Raw genomic sequence first — 6,000 nt, forward strand, 5'->3', positions numbered from 1 at the left:
GAACTATCATAGGAAATCCCAGAGAAGTCGAAAAATTCAAGTACAACTGAGCCATGAACTGTTGTTGGGGTCTGCAGAGAAAGTGAGGCTTTGGTTCAGCCTTTGCGTGACAGGTGGCGTATCGTGATGAGAATATCTCAAAGCGGCGTCCCAAGATCGCATAAGACTACCATCCTCCACTCGGAAGATTCAGTGCTATACTGTACTGACGAGGGAAAATAATCCCGAAACCGGTCTACAGTTGTACTTGAATTTTTCGACTTCTCTGGGTCTTCCTATGATAGTTCATGACTAACTCACATTATTGGAACGACAATTCCTTCGGAATTGTTGTTTCCATTAATTTTTCATATCTGAAATATATCATGGATATAATTTTCCAAATAGGTATAAATATTCGGATATGTGAATGTGTATTAACCACATCCCCAATGTGAATAGTTTGCATATACATAATATACATTTTTGCATTTATTCATGTATTGCAAAATTACTAAGATACCAATGAAAATAATCAAACAAAGGACTGAAGAAAAAAGCTTGAAGACAACACAGGATCATTTCAACATGGCAATAAACGTCACTTCTGAAATCCTGAAATATTTAGTTCAGAGCCCTTTAGTGAGGAGCAGTGCAGAATATTTCGAAAACAACAGCGAAGAATAAGTTATAAAGACCCTATATATCCAAGGATAAGTTAACAATATTATAAATCAATCACTGAAGTAATTTGTGAAGACCGATTAGAAATGTATAGAACAAGATAGATAGAATCATTGAGAATGGAGTGGTGAAAGATTAGTTTTGAAATATAAAACAAAAATTATTTTTCAAATACACAACAAATAATTTTTTCGTAACTTCCTTTTAATATTCATTTACTAACCGAAATTTAAGCACATAGGGTACACTGAAGATTACATGAGTATCATTGACATCTTAGGAGACTGCTAAAAATAGAATTTTAGTTGGTAAAAACCCATACAGTCAGATTTTGTGTCGAAGAATTCAGGTTGTATTGGGAGTAAACACTGACCTATAGACCAATAACATAATATGATACTACGAACTAACCGAAGATATGTATTTAGAATTTTGTACTGTATTCAATCAAACTAATTGAGAAAATAATTGAATAAATATTAATTGCTGATTTAAATACTTTTACAGGTTATTATTTATATTCTTTAGTTCTGTGATTGAAACTACAGAAATTATTGGAGATCTTTTGTGACCAGATATTGAATTCCGTCTAGGCTTTGAAGACCTTACTCGATGTCAATAATTCTTGAATTGAGTGTAACTGCATGAAGTAAAAATTGAGCACCCCTAATTTCTGACAATCCTTACACTAGAAATTTACAAGGCATATTATATAGCTCAAAATAAGGTAATGAGTGAATAGTCAGTAATTCTTGTTATTTTTCATTCTTGTTGAATTGACTTGTTTCTCAAGTTATATTTTAGCCCTCTTTTCAAAGATTTATATTCTTAAATGTCTGGACTTAATTCGCGAATTCATTTTGCCACCGTGCTGCTCCAATAGTAATTCTTCCAGATCAAATACTATTAGTTGCAGAATGCAAAATGTGAAGATGTTGCAGAGTCTGTGTTTATAATGTAATATTTGTTATTGCTCCTCAGATCTAGGCTGGTATCCACGAAATTGTTAATGATCTGGAATATAAATTTGTTACTAATTTTTCCCAGTTCCCATAACCTTTAGAATTTCTAGTCTTTTATATGTGGTGTGTGTTCTTTCCAGTTTTTACAATACTGATCTTCATTTTGTGTTATATCATTTTCGACTGCCAAAGTCATAAATTCCATCAATATCACCTTGCATTCTTAGACACTTTCATTGTAGCATCTCAACAAAGCAGAGGGACAGAGATTGTGCTGGAGAGTCCCTTGTCAGTTATAAACGATAGAAATAGTACTGGTCCTAATGTGAATCCAAGCTTCTTGCTTGGCCTATCAGAGTATAACAACATCTCTTCTTGAAAATACCCGCCAAGCATCTCCTTAGATAATCCATTTGAGCTTTCCCAATAAAATTTTCTCATATACCACATGGAATAAGTGGAGAAATGAAGCTAAAACAAAATTTGTGGCAACTAGGTGTTCGGTTATATATTTCTGAACACTTGTGACATGTGTGAAACTGATCGAACAAAACTTACAGCTTTATTAATTTTTGAAGGAACATTCACTTTGGACCATTAGAATCTACAATTATTTTAAAATGAAACTTCTATTAGAAAATTTCTTGCAGCAGAAAACTTTCTTCATTGTTAATTCAAAATCAAATCATCATGGCACTTCTATCAGTCACAAGATGCCCTATCTCTATTTTATGGTCCTCCTGACTGCTTGTTGTATCATGCTTCCTGGATTGGTACAGGTATAGGGTTCTCTTCTGATTTTTACTTGTTATTAACCAATATTTGTATAAGTACTTCTTGGAACTGTGTAATCTATAACCTCTCAGTTGATTGTATTGGTCGGCTATTTCAGAACTGAATAAACATTTTCCTATACTTATAATTATTGTACTTGATACATCTGGCCAAAACTTCTGAAAGTAATACATACTGAATTTTAATTAAAAACTCAATACTGTTTCGAACTCACGATTAAGTTGAATTACATTCCAATATAACTGTTATATTAGGATTTGAATCAAATCGTTTCTAAAAGGCACATGATTTCAATGTATCTTGAAAAAATATTTGGAATGTAACTTACTCTAAGCAAGCCATATTACCTGTGTTTCATATTCACCAATATCAAGGTATAATTATAGCAGAGTGCTTTTTACATACAGTATACTCAAGTCAATCACAGAAAATTTAATACTTTCTATAAGTTGTTTTACACTAGGTTCTTAGTAATATCCAATATTTAGTTTCAGCCTTCAGTAATTGGCTTTTAACAACTAACAAGTTAGGGTTGCCTCTTTAGAACTCAACTATCCTCCTCCACTAGTAGAGGGTGAATGGAAACTCCTCAATGAAAACAATGATAAAAAGTTGCATATAAAAAATGACATGTTGGGGCATTTTTCTACAAAATGATAAATAACTTTAGTAGTACATAAATTATTTTTAGGGTGCGAGAATTCAAAACTAGGTCATTAAAGTGATCAAAACAAAGACTTCTGTCCAAAACGCGGATCTTAAACTTTTCCATTCAAGACATTCTTTTCATCTGACCATTCATTGTACCATTTATTTGCGTTTCACCATGTAACTCTACAAGTTCTAGTTGATTTTCTTTGACACCCAAAATCTCTCCTTGGCAGAATTCCATATTACAATGAAAAGCCAACGGAAGATCGAGGAAATTTAACCCATCTCTCTAAATAAGAAATTGATGCAACAAAATAGCCAACTTACGTCTTGCGACACAATTCTGTTGCAAGAACTTGTCAACTGTGTGAGGGGCTTTAATATATTTTTTTTGTCCAATTTAAGCTGTCTATGTACCAATTAGTGATAATTAATAGCAGAATTAAAAATGCATCAAGGCCTTTCTGTAAAGTACAATCTTGTTGTTAAAGGAAGAGCCTCTCAGTAGTTACTTTCAAGTTAATACCCCAAGTCGTTAGGAACTGTGATATTAGGTGAAGAGTGCTGTCAGGTCAACTCATTTCTGTACATTCATTGAGAGTATTCATAGGGGTGAAGAAATCCGAAGCAAAAAAGTACAAAATTATCAGTTTTCTTCCTCAGGAACCTAGAGATAGAATTTGGAAAAAGTGTGTTCAATCACCTCGTACTCAAAACCACACACTATGCTCGATAGTCTCAATTTGAAAGCACACTCCTCATGAGAAACTCTTACTTTTACAGGTACTCATCTCTCAAGTCTTTATTAGAGATACCTTTCCTTGCGGACGAAAGAACGAAGTGTAAGAACGAACGGCACGCCCAGTGTGGCATTATTTCTAATGCGGACGTAAAAAGGCAATGCGGAAAAAGATTGAACATGGAAAACTCGCTGAATAGTTATAACAGAAATTGAACACTAATCATATACTTATCAGAAAAAAATAGAAAAAGGATGTTATAACCTCAACAAGAGTTATCCACAAAAGACTTTTGATTTTAAAAGCAATTTTCTGAATGAAGATACTAATGAATTTAGAATCGAACTATAGAAATTGTTTCCTTTTCATTCGTGTACGTAGATTATATAAGGAACGATGAACAAAATAGAACGACACATGAATTCCAACCAAAACGCGCGCAAGTGAACCAAAACTGATTGGCGGTAATCTGGATAGGTATCCTTGCGCAACATCCACAGCTGTTACAACAAAACACGTAAGGATGTACCTAATATTTTCTTGAAAAAATCAGATGATTCGATACTATTACAACCCAGTGCATTTACACTAACGAGAATCTTTATACGATCTGAAAATTAAATAGGAGTGAATAGATCATTTCATTCAGTACGTGAAGGATGAATAAATATTATCTTTTTCATGAAACAAAGAACAAAATTCAAAAAACTAAAGAAATCTATATATTCATTGGAGAATTTCGTCCTCTTATGTTTAGAAGAATATTCTTATCCGTTCGAAATTCTCTCAAACAATTGGAACTAAGTGGAGCTCGCTGTCGATTTACTGAATAAACACACTATTTTCTTGCAAGTCCGGCATCGTTGGATGACGAGTGCACTCCCGCGATCTGGGAACCTAACACCAGATTGGGCATTGGTGAACTGGTAAATCGATAGGACAGTGGGGGAGCATGAAACCGGATAAAATGAGATACTCAATGTTGCCACACCGTTCAACCCAAACACCAAATAAATAGGGATCAAGAGAAATTCTTACGTAAAATTTGTTTCATAGTAGTAAACAAAAAAAAGATATAATATTCTTCCAATATTTAGGCCGGGGATAGGGAAAGACTGAGCGATAACTTCCATCCATAATAGAAGAAAAATAAAATCGAACAGAAAAGGGATGAAAAGATCTCACATGAACAATTCAGAGCGAACATGCTTCCGAAATTTGATTTAATTGTGACAATCTGATGGCACTCGCTATTAATTTCTCACTGTTGCCATGTTAAGTGAGTCTACAGCAACGTCACCGACAATAAACAACTGAATTTTCTTTCGAACTCATATTCCTCGTAAGATACGTTTAGAAAAGGAATTCACAACATTAATACCGTCATCTACAGCCAGGAATGTACAAACAAGATTCAACTGAATAATAACTCATCTGGGTGCTATATGAACGATAAAGAATCTGATAATTTCACCAGATATATAGTTTTAAGCTTTAAGATTTCAATGAATGTAGAAAATTCCAAGTTGAAACAAAAGTAAGCTCACCTCGAAAAATTTTTTGTTGCAAAACTTTACTCCAGTATCACGGATATTCTCTCCCTCTAGGAATACAAAATAATCACAAAATATTTCAAACTTCACATTATCCTTCTTGAAGAAAAAATTGTGACGCATTCTGTCAGAACGTTCCACAGCGATGACCGAATTAATACTGGCTTTGCTTTGCTTACCAGCGACAGCGGTGGTGGTGGAAAGACGTGCGCACTCAAATCCCACAGAGCTCGTTTGGGCGAAACCATTCCGTTTAAATGATTCAAATGTGATATGTTCGACATTTTTTTAGAATTTAATATTTATATACCTTATCGTTGAGAATATGGATAGAAATAGTAGAATCGGTGACATAAATGAGAAAAGTTCCAAGGATTTATCTTGCATTTTAACATGAATATCTCTGAAGTTATGGTTTTCATTGTTTATATGCAATTGAAGCGAACTCCCCTAGTAATAAATGATTCCACTAGGTTCTACTTTCAAGGGCAACGTTCTTGCTATTCTGACATCTGCACTCTGCACAGCAATGTAGGTATAAACAACGTTGCCGTCCGTTGGTTGAGTGAAGGTATGAAGACAAATTTTAAGAATTACGGTGGTCTTTTAGTTTGAAAGGAAAATTGAAATGCTATT

General features: G+C 33.9%; 1 protein-coding gene across 2 annotated transcripts in view; it reads right to left on the bottom strand.

Annotated features, from left to right (window-relative positions):
• LOC123306275 (paired amphipathic helix protein Sin3b) overlaps nucleotides 1-5,538 on the bottom strand; it is a 41,156-nt gene extending 35,618 nt beyond the window's left edge. Inside the window, exon 1 of one of the 2 annotated variants that reach the window (XM_044888180.1) lies at nucleotides 5,359-5,535. The gene's annotated coding sequence lies outside the window, so the exon portion shown is untranslated. Of the gene's footprint in view, nucleotides 1-5,358 lie in introns of both variants that reach the window. The other variant, XM_044888181.1, reaches the window with a different exon arrangement.
• Between the last annotated feature and the right edge of the window lie 462 nt (nucleotides 5,539-6,000).

The sequence above is a fragment of the Coccinella septempunctata genome, chromosome 2 (genome assembly GCF_907165205.1).
Source record: "Coccinella septempunctata chromosome 2, icCocSept1.1, whole genome shotgun sequence".
Lineage (NCBI taxonomy): Eukaryota > Metazoa > Arthropoda > Insecta > Coleoptera > Coccinellidae > Coccinella > Coccinella septempunctata.